The 15,051-nt window shown below is 39.3% G+C and overlaps 1 protein-coding gene across 1 annotated transcript in view; it reads left to right on the plus strand.

Annotated features, from left to right (window-relative positions):
- Slc2a13 (solute carrier family 2 (facilitated glucose transporter), member 13) overlaps positions 1–15,051 on the plus strand; it is a 268,893-nt gene that overhangs the window by 185,167 nt on the left and 68,675 nt on the right. The gene's annotated exons all lie outside the window — the stretch shown is intronic.

A 15,051-nucleotide genomic window follows, 5' to 3' on the forward strand; every position in this document is an offset into this window, starting at 1 on the left:
CCATGCTTGCTCAGTTCAGCTGGGCATCACAAGCCAACCATCAGTTAGCAATCCATTATAATCACAGGCCTTTCTTCTCAATTCCCCCTTTTAGTTTTATTGCAATCCTTTGAAGCATCGGCAAATGGCATTTTCTAGATGAGCTTCGCTTAGACGGTATCTCCAGAAAAACCTTCACAGCAAGAATGAGATGCCTGCAGCTATAGTCCCTTTTAGTTAATAAGGGTTGGAACCAAATGTTCTGAGCTGCGGCCTTTTCTAGTAGTTATACTTTTCTGCTGGATGTTCAAGACCAAGTTAAAGTGAGGCCTGTATAAATTGAAATTAACTTTTTCTATCTGTCAAGGTCAGTTAAATCTCCTCAGGATTTATCTTAGAACCATGTACAGCGCCTCTCAGTACTTCTGACAGTGCCAGCCATCTGGACGAGTCACGGCCATTGCTTGACCAAGTTGCTTTCTGTGAAAGCTTGAGAGACTTTTTTCTCCTGGTGACTCTTAGGCACACAGTCACTTTTCTCTGTGGTCCCATAATGTCCTTGATCAAAAGATCGGGGGCTCAACTGAGTTATATGATGTCATGCAGAGGTTCTCTTATGTCTTGTGTCTTTACTGACCTCGGAGGGTGTAGCCAAAACATTGGCTGTCCTCTAGCCCAATTTATCTAATTTTTGGTCTCCGGATTTCAGTTGTTAAACATCCAGAAGAGAAGATTAATGACATTACATAGTAATAGGAGCAGTATAATTTTATCTGAGTGTTAAGCACCTTGAAATACGAAGTATTGCCAGAGAACTGTTACTGCTTAACAATCATGAATGTTCTAGTAGTTGAATCCCCGCAGAATGTTAACAAACAACAGTTATATAGTTTTACAAAGAAAATTTGAAATCAAAAGCCATATATAGTATCACAATATAACAATCATGATGACATTTATGAAACATTTAAATGTGTAACATTTAAACATGTAAACATATTTTTAAACACATTTAAATCACATTCAAATATTGGGATAGATTAGCCCTTTTAGTCAGTCAACCCTACCTAATACATAAGAAGGATTTATCTAATTTATTGTCTTTAATAGGATGTTATTGAAGAAATTTATGACATTATTAGGGTGGTTTAATATCTAAGCGTCTCTAAATACAGTGGCATATACATAGCATATACATCACATTAGTTCTTATTAAAAATTATCATTTGAATGATGACCTCATGTTAACCTGACATGAACCGTGTATTACAAATATCTGGAGCACAAGAGAAAGGCAGATGTCTAACATTATATAAACAATTCCAGTTTTACACTTTAGAATATTGTACATTAGGAAGGCATGAATACATTTTATACACCATAAAATCAGCAACAATAAACTGTCATTATTTTGTTTCTTAGTTTAGTTTTGTACCAATAACCTCCTCCAATCAGAAAATCTTACTGTCTTATTTTTTAATCTTTTAACCCTTTGTCAATGACCAATGTAACATATCACAATAATATATTTTGAACAATAGTAATTAAGGTGTCTCTCATAAGGCTATGGAGATTATTGGGGCTCCTTATTAATGAACAAAAACTGGTTAAAGTTATTCCAGGTGGCTGCTTTTTTATTCATCAACTGGAATCCTGTAGAACAATCTCTTCCCACCCCAAGGAATTTTTATTTAATTACCTTAACCCATTTTTTATATAATTTGACATGTCAGTTTTTGTACAATGAGAGACTCTCAAATCATAATACACAAAATACATAACATTTATAAAACCAATTTTAACATAATTTTGACCAGCTGGCAACCTTAGTGGAAGCATAGCATTAATTTAGATAATGTAAGCCAAATTACATTACAAACAATTGCTTCAAAAAATCAAAAAATACAAAAGAAAAATTTGTTGAGCTGAAATAAAACAGCTGTTTACAAATTAGAGAGACAAACAAACAAAAACACATACACAAGACAATTTACTTATAGATTCAGAATGCACTCAAATATATTTTTTGGGCACATAGAAGTATAATAATTTTTTACAATTTTAGTCTGCATTCCTTTATCATATGCCCTATTTTGCCACACCCAAAACATTTAACATTTTGGGTGTAAGGGTCATTTCTCTTTAAAGCAGCTGCAAGCAACTCCGCTTTAAAGGTTTCTGGTCCTGTATCCCAACAAGCTTTTATATACTCATCCAAAGTAACATCTTGAGATTTCAGTGGCCCCAGATCTTTTTGCATTCTGAATCAGCATTATCATAAGATAACAATTTTAATAGTAATTCTGTCAAGGCAGTGTGCAATACTATTTTCTGAAGTACTTCTTTTAATCTAGCTATAAATTCTATATACGGTTCATTAGCACCTTGAATAACCTGAACCACGGAGGGAACAGTTTAGCCAGAAGAAGCCATCTTTTCCCATACTTGGAGACAACATATTTTTGTTTGAACAATTGCATTATCATCGTATTCTACCTGTTGATCAATACCAAACCAATCACCAGAGCCTATGAGTTGGTCCACAGAAATAGGAACTGGCGGATTAGCATGGGCATTCCAATGGGCCATTAATTCTGCCTCATCTCTCCACCATGTTTTATCTTTTTGTTTTGTTTTGTTTCCTTCCAGTACCAGGAATCGAGCTCACGACCTTGCACTTGCCAGGCAGGCGCTGTGCCACTGAGCTAAATCCCCAGGCCCTCCACCATGTTTTAAATTGAAGGAATTCAGCTGGACTGAGAACTGTGTGTCCAGTCATTTCCCAGTCCCATGGAATTAAACGGTCAGACTGAGCTAGTCCCGAAATCAACCCAAAAGTATAAGGAGAATTCACTGCATATGAAACACAAGCCTGCTTCAATTCTTTAATAGTTTTAAAAGATAATGGAGCATGATTATACCAAACATAACCTTGGGGATTTTCCTGATCTCCTGGTAGTTCAGTAACTGTAACTGGGTACACAGCAAAAGCCTTACAAGCCTCCAAATCTCCTTCCTGTTTGGCTTGGGCAAAAGCCCTCATGACTGTAGTCATGCGTAGTAGTCTTTGAACAGTTAGCTGAGATGGTCCCTAAAAGGGTTAGACTTAACAATATATATTGGGGCTGAGGGCTATACTGGATACGCTTGAGAGACCAAAGAAGGAGGTGGAGGACAATCTAATTTCTTTTTCTTATAGTCAGTATGAAGTCCAACTTCCTCCTCTGTAATTGGTCCCTGTCCCTCAAACGATAGAGTTTCCTCAGGTAAACTATTATCCTATTCAGAATTGGAGCTGTCTTTGCCTTTGTTACTTCTTACTGCCTGCAAATTCTCCTGTTCTGGTTCAGATTCTTTTTTTTGAGACAGAAAATTTCCCATAGTAACCCTGATGAACAATCCCGGAGACCAGATTTACCTACCGGTAGACTCTTCTCCAGTGTGCTGAGCACTGACTTAATTCCCTTTCCGTAGTCTCGAAGGCTGCTTTCATTCTCAAGTACCTGCTCGGGTGCCAGTTTGTAGTTCTTCATAAGTAGTGAGTGGGTCCCGAGAACAAGGTGCCCAATGTGGGGCAGTACTTGCAGTGGAGAATATATTGTTTCCTGAAGGACGATCTGCCTGCATCTAGTGAGAATCAAGTGTACTGCTTTTAAAGCCAGCAATCCCACCCCTGGGAATCTGTCCCATAGTATTAGCAGCAGTTCAGGATATGCACATAAGAACGTGTATTAATTAAAAAGTCCTTATTACTCAAATGAATCCTTTGCTCATCTGCTGAAAAGAGTCTTGGCAGCTGCCATTTATTGCCTGGGTAACATTGTGCAATCACTGTACAGGGGGGCTTTGTGCATTCTCTTTTTAGCAAGACTGAGGTAAAGGCTATCATTTCCCCCATTTACCAATGACTCTGAGGCATAAAATGTTAAGTGAATTTTGGAGATCATGTGGTTTGGCCAACTATAGAACCAAACTTTAAGAAAGACAGCTCCTTCTGCAGAACCCGGCTCTTAACTACTATGCTCCTCATTCTGAAATTTAGTAATCATGCAGTCTGATACTGCTAGCAGGGGAAAATGCCACATACCGTGTGGGATGCAGACAATAATTCTTCATGATCATCAGCCAGGGTATCCAAAAAATAGCTATTTCGAGCTGGACTGGATACACATGTAATTCCACCACTCAGGGAGGCAGAGGCTGGAAAATCACAAGTTTGAGCCTAGCCTGGGCAATAAGTGAGTTAAGGAGACCCTGTCTCCAAAATGGGTGGTGGGTTCATCTGGAGATACAGTTGAGCACAAAGGCCCTGAGTTTAATCCCCAGTAATATATATATATATATATATATATATATATATATATATATATCGTGTGTGTGTGTGTGTGTGTGTGTGTGTGTGTGTGTGTTTCATTCATTCACTGAAATCAAGATTCATTTTCTGAAATATCTTTTTTTGAGGGTTATCTATTTAGGACTTTGGAACTTCAAATTCAGGTTTTCTCATTTTATTAATTTTGTTCATTTATTTTCATTAATTAGCCTTTCCTCTGCTCAGAAATTAATTTTCCATTGATTTTTGGACCGCCAATGTGAAAGCAATACCTACGAAAAGTCAAGTCATTGTAAAGTATATACCTCCTTGGTTTTCCTAAGATCACAGTGATCTTACCTGCATGGTTTGAATCTGAGCATCATTTCTAATATGAATTATTGGTGTTATTTTGTTTAAGGTAATTGTTTTTAAGACCTCTGTTACACAGGTAGAGGAACATGAAAAATTCATTTAAGGCAAGAAGCAAATGCAAATGAAATGCCCTTACAAAACAATATTTTTGGGCAAATTAGACTACAACTGTACACTCGGACGAGAAAGTGAGGTTAATAAGCCCTTCTCTCAGCTCCCGCCCCTGGTAGAGATGAATTATGCATGTGCACCTGAATAGTTTCCTATAGAATCACTGCGCGGAATCACTGTGCGTGCTGACTTTCCTGCTTTGACACACCCCCAGCACCACTTTCCCGATTGCTGCTGATTTCGTCTCCTTTGAATTCTTTCAATTTTGTGAAATTCCGTCAGAGTGTCAGAGTCTCATTGTAAGAGCACAGGACAGTGAGATTAAGTAGAGTTCCTGGGATTGCGGGATCTGCTGATGTCCAGGAATGATTTCTGAGCTATGTCATTTTATCTCTCTCACAGGACACAGCTTCCAAATCAAGCATCCTTCTAGGGGCTGATTGTTTCTTTGAAGCAAAACTCATTTTTTGCTTCACATACAAACATAATTTTCTACGAATGTCGGAAGGCCTTTCAAGCAACTATGGATGCCTGGCAAAGCAGTATAAGCCAAACTATATTTGTCCCTTTGATTCTGTTGTCTGTGTAAAGCACTTACATGTCATAAGCTCAGTGCCAGAGGTTGTAGCATTTGATAAAAAGTGTAAAAGGATTTGCTCACCAACATTTTTTGTTGGTGTAGGGAGATACTTGGGTATCAGTTAAGTATAAAACCACCGGTTACTAATCAAAATGTGCCCCTAAAAGAGAGAAAATTTAAAGAACTGTTTACTTAAATAGCTATAATATACAGAGTACATACTTTAAATCAACCTCTTATATGTTTGCATAAAGAAAATATATTAAAAGCAATGTGACTATTTACCAAGAATGCTACTACTATATCAAATTTCAGCTCATGATATTCCAAACAGTAAGAGTTAATTAGTTCTGAATAAAAACTGATTTATATTTCTACGCCTAGAAATTATTTTAACTACTTATTAAGTCTTCTTTATTCTTATTTTTTATTTTAGTCAGGCATTTATATAAGTCCATTTTAAAGACTTTACAGTTTTTTTTAAGTTGATCAGAGGATTATTTCTAAAGCATATTTTGGCAGAGGTACAACCCCTCTAATATTTTAAGAAAATGTTAACCTCTTAAAGTAAATGTGTCCTTCTTTAAATGACTTTGTCTTCATTTGTTAAATGGGGACAGAATATAATTTCTAAAGTCCATGAAAGGCTCAGGTCAAACATTGAGCATATATCTCGCTTGCCTCTTTCAGTACACTTGAAGGTAGGTGGTGATGCGAGCTGAGTGTGTACTTATAACATCATGCTGAGCAAAAGAAACCAGAAACAAAAACATACTTTGAATTATTCTACTTATATAAAGTGTCCATCATAAGCAAATCCATAGCAACAAAGGGTAGAGTAGTGTTTGCATAGGGATGATGGGAGGTGGGAATTTAATAGGTACAGAATTTATTTTTTGTGGTGGAAATATTATAGATTTGCATAGTGGTGATCATTGCACAACTCTAAATATTTTAAAATTATTGAATTGTAAGCCGGGAGTGGTGGCACAGGCCTTGTAATCCCAGCACTCAGGAGGCTGAGGCAGGAGGATTGTTGTGAATTTGAGACCAGCTTGGGCTACAAAGTGAGCTCAAGGCCATCCTGAACTGCATAAAGAGACCCTGTCTCAAAATAAGGCAAAAAAAAAAAAAAGAAAAAAGAAAAGAAAAGAAAAAACTTACTGAATTACAAACATTAAAATGGAAAATTTTATGTTATGTGATTTTTATCTCCATAAATTTTTTAAGAAATATGTGTCGTGTTGATCATCAGTTTTCCACAATGTGCTGCCCTGTCTTCATGCATCTTATTGGGGGGTGTGATCTGTGCCTTTTATGCTGTCTACACACAATAAGAGAAGGTTCCAAATCTCTCAGAGGGTCAGACCATGGGTGCCTTCACTATGACTGTTCGTTGTCCCGAGTGGCATGATCCACGCTGGAGCACACTAAAGGCTGGGTAGGATGAGTATCCGCTTTGGCACCAGAGAGCCTTCGCTGGGCACAGAACGAGTCTGTCCCGTCTCCCTGAGCCTTGGTTTCCTCCTCCGGGTAAAGGTTGCTCATGAGTTCTCCATTAGGCTGCTGAAGGACCAAATGACAGGGTGTTTGCAGTGTATGTAGTGTTAGTCACTAGTATGGAAACCATAGTTCGTATTTTTTTCTAGTTTAAATTTTAGCTCATTTCCTTTACATTGTGTAAACAGTTTCTTTTATAAAAATGTGGATATTTGATATCATTATGATCCTTCAGTCTGAATCTCGGCTTTACTGGATTGTATCTGCTCGGCTGGTTTAACATCTCTAAATCTCCTCTGTACAGACGGGAATTTTTTAGGGGGGCGGGGGCATTTTCCGGTACTGAGAATCAAACTCACGACCTTGCACCTGCCAGGCAGGCGCTGTGCCGCTGAGCTAAACCCCCTGCCTCTACAGATGGGAATTTAAAGCCTCCCTCATAAAGCCATTGTAGGAGTTGAATGAGCACTTGTGACTGTTTAATAATAGGTGATTACTATTTTCTTGTAATAAGACTCATGATGAAGCTCACCCTCCAGAATCCTTTTCACATCTAGAAATACAAATTAAATAAGGTCTACTTACTTGGAAAGCTAAAAATTCCAGTCTCTTAAATATTCCTTCTAATATTTCCTTTCCACCCCTTTCATAAAGAATAATGTGAAACAAGGAAGATTAATAACTATTTTTTCTTTAAAGATAGTATGTTACACACTAGGCTGTATTTATGTGTGCTGATTATGAAATTATATAGAAATCTAATTTTACTCCCAAATTTATGAAGACAAAAATTATATATACATGCATATGTATGAGGCACACATACAGTATTATATATTTACTTATAAATATACATGTCAGCCTACATTTGCAAAGTTGATCTTTTGTTTTTAACTTAAACATTCATTTAATGTAGGAAAATATTTCAGCCCAGTGGAGCTGACAGAGCTTTCTTCCCTCTCCTTTAAAGACTTTATTGGTACACTTTCTTGAAATAAAATAGAAGCAACCAGGGCTAGGGATTTAGCTCAGTGGCACAGCGCCTGCCTGGCAAGCGCAAGGTCATGAGTTTGATTCCTGGTACCGCAAAAAAAAAAAAAAAATACAAGCAACCCAGGAATCTATTTTTAAAAGTTGACCATCAGTTACTAGAAGTTACAGCCTATTGCTCTTTCAAGCAGGAATCTGATCGCTTTTTAATCTGTAGGACAAAATACTATAAAATTTTTTTATCAATTCCTCTAACTCAGGAATCAAGTGATTTTTAGCTTCAGCTTCTAAAAAACCTCGCGTTCCAGAGAGTCCCACACAGCTGTGTACGGCTTTGATCTGTAAACAGCAGTTCACAGCTTGAGTCAAGCAGTGCAGAGGGAAAACACAGTGAAGACAAGTACGAGAGCGTGTCATTGTCATACTCTAAATGCTGAGTTTCTCTGCACTGGCCAGGGCCCATGGCAGCTGTCCGGAAGCAGCCAAAAGAGGTGAAGACAAGCAGGGACCCGGTCATGCCCCAGCAGGGAGAGTGGTTTCTCCCCTGTAAGACTTCAGTAGGAGAGAAGTCCTATCAGTAGGATTTAAGGCAGCATGCACAATAGAGCAGATGAAGTCTGGAGGCAGGAGGACCCTTTAGAAAAGTGCTGGAAGAATTCAGATGGAATGGAAAGAGTGAGCATCTATAGAGCTGGTGGCTTTTTAAATGTTGGTGGTCTAGGACCATGCTCAGGTTTTTAGATATGGTGTAGGTTTGACAGGAAAAGGGAAAAAGTGAACTTTAGGCGAGTTGAATTTGAAAGACCTGTAAAATATCCAGATAACTGGGCCATTAAAACATGGAGCTGGCACGCTGATAAGGGGGAGGAAAGTGGAGGAACGGAGTGTTGGGGCCTCAGTGTACTGGTTATAGTAATGGTCGTGTTAGGTTGATGTTTCCCCGCATGGCCCTAGGAGTAGACTGACCAGAACCAGAGGGGGAAGGAGAGCAAGACACAGCAGTGTGGGAGATGGAGAAGTAGGGGAAGTAGTATCCGTTTGTAGGAAATTTCTACCACCTGGTAAATTAAGATTTGAATAGAAAATCTAACAATTAGAGAATCACCAGCAATCTATGAAAGCCACTTTAATGGAGTGGTAAGGCATGATTCACTTCATGAAATCATTATCAATGGACCTCCCAGCTTGTAAAGTTAATTTTTAGTCCTGAGATTGCTTAATTTTTTTATTCTAATGAGTTGATTCTTATACAGTTGAAATGACAGCTACTCTGTAGCAGGGAAGAAAGGCAGATGCTCTGGAGTTGTTTTCAGTACCGGTGGAGAAATCTGCCCCTTTACGGGACTTCACACGAGGCACGATGCCCACTCAGGGCAGTGGGGAAGGAGGAAGAGGGTAGAACGTGGGATTTGGGGCCAGCTGTCAGGGGAAGGGGTAATACCGTTGCACAGGCCGGGCCCCAGTTCACTCGCTGGGAATGCAGAACTCAGGAGCACCGTGAACTGTGGAGAAAGCAGACCGGCGGCAGCGGAGCGTTATGGCACCTGTGCTTCCACCATTTATTTTCTGAAATCGAGCGATGCGAGAGGCAGGAGACTCTGGTCTCCATGCCCCATCTCGCTGGGTTTAATGAGACAGACTGTGAAAACGAAAGGACCGTTTCTGGAGGATTGATTCACACTTGACTTCACAGAGGAGAAACTTCAAACATTTTAAATGAACCTAAATCAATTTTTAAAAGATTTTTCTGAGGCTAGAGAAGAGGGTACATTTGCTGAGGGCCCTGGGTGAAATGCGAACGACTGAGCAGATGAAAGTAGGCCAGGCTTTCTCTCCCTTAGACACGAAGATGCCCCTGTTCTGCTCATTTACCCTCATTAAAAACATGTTACAGCTTTAGAATCACATTTGTTCTAAATATGTGAGCACGTATTTGTCCCCACTACTAAAAAAAAAAATGTCAGAGATTGAAAAGTTCTTTTCTTTCCTAGCAAGAAAAGAACCATTTGGTTCCCCGTGCAGTTACCATCGAGAGTGGGATTTGCAGCTCCAGGGAGTTTCTGGTGTCTGTCCTCAGCTCCCTGCCCTGCAGCAGCCTTGGCTCAGGCCTGCCTCCCTGCAAACAGGAGCTTGAATTCTGGGCACACTTAATCACCATAAATTCCCTCCAGAGTTTGTGATGTGCTCTCACCCTGAGACTTTGCAGCCTGTGGTTTAAAGGAGGGCCCTGCTTTCTAGGGGCCCTTCTTTGTGGACTCTGAGGAAAGGGGTCCTGGGCAGTTGCTGTTTCTGAGAGCGAATTATCAGTGTTATTAACCTGTATCAATTTACCTGAAGTTGAATATTTGACAGTGGCAACTTTTATCTCTGTCAGTTTAAAAGTGAGGTTCTTCTTTCATTCTAGAAATGACACACTCACCTCAGTCCACACACTGCCCAAGCATTTCCTCCATAAATGGGTGGAAACAAGCTCAGGGTCTGCCTTGATGGTAGAACTCCCGGGAAGCAAGGCCCCAGCAAGCCCACGTTGGGGTCCGGCCGGCACTGGGCGCTGAGCTACTCTCGAGGCACAGAGGTGCAGCAGGGTCTTGTCCGGCAGCCTCTCACAGTCTGGGGCCCTGAAACCAGTCAGTAAAAAGCATTATAAGTTTTACAAAAGGGGTGTGCTCAGAGCAAAGCAGAGGGACATCTGCACCAACTTTATCACATCTGGGTTTGTTTGAAATTCAAAATACTGTGCATCAATAGGAGAGAACTCCCATTTTTAAAACTCATTTAGCAATTCCTTTTATAAATCATAGTCCATTTGTAAATCATAGTCCATTTGTAAATACCTTCCTAATTCATTTCTTTAGAAAATGTAAAATTTCTTAAAATAGAGCACAACTATACCGTATTTCTGCCTTTGAAATCAGTAAATATTTTTGAGATCTTACAGCATTTGTTTCTACTTTGTTAAAATTTGTATGAATTTAGAGTTGGATTTTATGTATTTGATCTTTCTTTTGTGTAGACCCTTGGAAGTACATAGGTTCATTTTCTGTTGCAATAGAAAACTTAATGTCTATAATGTACAACTCCCCTAAATTACACTGTAAAAAGGAAAAGGCAGGCTTAATACTGTATCTGTTTTTCATAAGAAAGTAAACCTTTTAATCTGTGTTTAGAATATTCTCACAAGGAATGATTTTTGTGCCATTGTATTTAAATTCTCAGTTTTTATATTTAGAAAACTGTACATAAATTCATCAGGTTATATTCAAGGAAGTCTTAAAGAGCAATTCATGAGTGAGAAATATAGCTAACCACTTCTAAAAGTTCTTTCTTTTTTTTCAAATGCCATGTGTTGGAGCCACAGTTATAATATATGCTCCCTGTGAAATGTCAATTAACAAATTCCCAGTATATTTAAAGGTTTTTAAAAATGTCACACTGAAGTCAGGGATGTTATATTTGGAGGAATTTTGCCATAAAGTAACGCATATAGTGGGTAGTTCAGGTCAGTGGTGAAGGCGTTGCAGGAAATCTCATTTTGCCTCCAGAAGTCTGAGAGCTCTGAGTCCAGGTCAAGACTGGCAATATCAGTTCCCAAGCAGTGGCCTGCTGCCTCGTGGCAGGAAAACTGAACCCTTTTTAATCCTCGGCCACCTTTCCCTGAGAGAACCCTACGAATTAGCATTGAAGGACAGAGTGCAATAGCAGAAAGGGCAGGTTTTCATGCTGCTTTTAATACCAGAAGGGCTGAGCTTCCACATCAACTATGGGGTATGTTCTGAGAGAGAGAAGGAAATAGCCCATGGCACCAGGTGTTACTGCTGGATATGGCTGGAGACAGTGCGGCTAAGAGCTCTGCTCCGCAGGTGACCTGGAGCCCTTCTTTTTCAGATCCTTGAGGAAACCGGGTAGGGACAGATATGGCTGATGTTTGAGTTTAAAGCTAAGAAGATTTATGCCTAATGTTTCACAGTTTCCGTTGTAAAATAAGTTGTACCCAACTCAAACGTAATAACTGACACCTTTAACAAAAGTCAGATTAGCAGAAAGAAGAAAAGCACAACAGATTTATTTAACCAAACTTTTACATCACATAGGAACCTTCAGAAATGAGTACCCAGAGACTCACAGAATACTAGTACAGAAATATAGTTGGAGAGCCAAAGAACGTAGTCTAATGGTAATAAACTCAGGAAAACTCACCAAGGCCTGTGTTCAGATTCTTCTTGATGAAGTGGCTGACTCTTAGATGGCCAAGAAGTGACTGATGATGGAAGAGAAATTAGGAAATACTTCATGGCGAATGAAAATGAAGGTGCAGCACAGTAAATATGCAGTTAAAGCAGTACTTAGAGGCAAATGTATACCTTCAGGTGCCGGTGTTACAAAAAAGGGAAGATCTCAAACTGATGAATTAAACTTCTACCTTCACACTGTGTGGGGCAAAGAAGATCATTGAATGAAACTTCTCCCTTAACATTGTGTGGGGCAAAGAGAAAGAAGGGGCAAAAAATCAAAAAGGTCTGAGGTGGCATCTGAGAAGGTTTAGACAAATTGGCCCTAGTTAAGAGCAGCTTCTCACTGTAACTAGACAAATAGGACAGGTAATAAAGTTGCTCTCAGCTGCCATTTACTTTCTCAAGAAGGTGGGAGTTGAAGTCACTTGCATTGTACAGGAAAATGAAACCCTGAGGATTTGAAGAAAATGGGAAATTGAGACAGTTTTCATATAGGGTGATTGAAATAGTCCTGTGTACAACTGACTAGAGAAAATCCTTAAAGCTTTCCCTCTCGTTGAGGCTTTATTTGAGGCTGGTGAACATCTTTCAGCCGCATTTGGCTTTTTAGGTGAAGGCACAGAAAAGACAGGTGTTTGTTCGCGTTTGTAGATGGCTTGGCTTTCTGCCCGGTGGGTGAGATGGAATGAGAGAAGAGCAGGGATATTTAGGATTTTGAAATGATAGGCTGTGGTCAATAAAGTGGGTAAGGAAAACACCAAAGGAGAGAAAGCAATGAATGGACAGCGAGTACCAGCAGAAGGGTCTGCTATCCAGGTCATCCCCATGAGGGCAAAGAAGTCACTGTTTACTCCAAAATCTTTGTTTGTTGTAGCCGCTGGAATAGTACCTGGCACATAGTAGGCAGCTGGGTGGTAATTTAATAAGGAAGCTGAAACACTGGAAGTTGTGGTCAGACTGAATGACAGGGGAGGTAATTATGCACTGTGGGTAATATATGTCTGACACGTGCATACTACACTTAGTTTCTCAGTAACTAGTAGCTTTTACTCCAGTAGTCTTTGGGCTTTTATGAGAACAACGTATTTTCCTTAGAAATAAAGTTTTCTACAGCCATTTTTCTACAAATGGCTGAGTTGACCTTTTCCAAGTGAATACCATTTAAGGCCACTGGAGCAATTACAGCTTTTAGATTTGGCTTTATATGGCAAAGCACACAAACGAAACACTAGTGCCAATAATCTTTCCATATTCACTTAGTCTGGTCCTTAAAGGCAAAGCTCAGGGTGCTTATTTCGGCTGCCGTCATTTGCTGTATGTGTTATGCTTATCGCCAGTGTGGACAGTGTTATATTTACACTGTTGAATCACCTCTCTGAAGTGCACTGACCTTTCGGTAGGCTTTGAAAGGCCTCTTTTGCTTTTGGTCTAGGACCTAAGCCTCATTTCAAAAATAGAGATGGTTATTTACCAGAGGAAAAGTTTACAGAAGGAGGCTATAATGGTATGAAAAAATTAATTTTTAAACAGTGCCAGTATTTTTACATCTAGTTAAATGAACCCAAAGGTAATTTTGATTTTGAAATATTGTCCCACGTGTCTATTGTGAGATGACTTGCGTGCCTTTCGGATGGCCCTTCCCGGGACTTGTTTCTGTGCTCCTACACCACAGTACAATTACTTGTCCAGAGTAGATGCTTGTTAAATCTACATCCTGATGGCTCTTTAGTAATAAGCAGTCCTCTGAAAGGTCCTCCCCTCTCCTGGACCGTCTTCTTTGCCTGGCAAATGTCTTTTATTGTTTTAGGTCACATGTCACCTCTAGAAATGTTCCCAACTCTTAAAAGCCTCTGACCTTTGGGTGTTTCATGCTTACTTTCTACTGTAATGTCATACACTTGTTTCTTGTTCTTCACTCTTATCTTTGAAGGAGCAGAAACATCAGCATTCCTTTGTAGTGCCTTTCTCTCTCCCTCTCTCTCTTCTTCTCTACCTCTCTCCCTCTCTCCCTACTGCTCTGCCTGGCCCATAATGTGATTCTCTTATACCTGTATAGATACATAATATATGTACTTATTTATAGTGTAAAATGTTCACCAAGATGCTAGAAATGGCCATATTTGGGGGATAGTGTTTCTGTTAACTTTTTTCTATAAGCATCTTTTCCCATTATTTAAATGATTTAAATTTTGTTTATTTATTTATTTTTATTTTAAAATTAAAAGGAGGAAAATATTAACAGACAGACAACATTTTATAAAATAGCAAAGGAACAGTTAAGACAGTACGAAGTTACAGACAAAGTGGTAGGGAATTAACAATGCTTGTTGTATTACATATTGATATCTTCAAAGTGGTTTCTCATGAAAACATATATAGACATGCAATGCTTATCAACCAAAGACTCATTGATAAGTTTTCTGTTTAATTCTGTTCATTTCATTTAATAATTTTATTTAATTTGGTTTTTTGTTTGTTTGTTTGTTTTTTCTTCTGGTACCAGGAATTGAACTCACGACCTTGCGCTTGCCAGGCAGGTGCTGTGCCAATGAGCTAAATACCCAGCCCCAATAATTTCATTTAAATTATTTAAATTTTCTGATTCTATGTTAGATGGGGTAGCTCTTTCCTAGTTTTTAAAATAGATGGTTTCTGAAAGAAACAATTAAGAGAAATAAGTGTTTCAACACCATTTAGAACCATCCAGACCCGAATCATGAGGTTCCAGTCTATGCCTCGCTAGCAGACCTTAGTGATTCAGGAAAGCAGGTTTACCTGGCCCAGGTTGACTGCAGCTGTTCTGCATCCAGTCTCTTAATCCAAGCCTCCTCCGCCACAAAGTGGCTCCCAGGGTTGCCGCAGCCAGGAGACAGACATGAAAGCAAGCAGCCAGCTGTCACCTGTCTCAGCATATATCACTTGCCTTGTCCCAAGGCCCCAGGCTTATTGAGAACTAACTGGGAAATGCATGA

The sequence above is a fragment of the Chinchilla lanigera genome, unplaced genomic scaffold, assembly GCF_000276665.1.
Source record: "Chinchilla lanigera isolate Chin_1 unplaced genomic scaffold, ChiLan1.0 scaffold00104, whole genome shotgun sequence".
Lineage (NCBI taxonomy): Eukaryota > Metazoa > Chordata > Mammalia > Rodentia > Chinchillidae > Chinchilla > Chinchilla lanigera.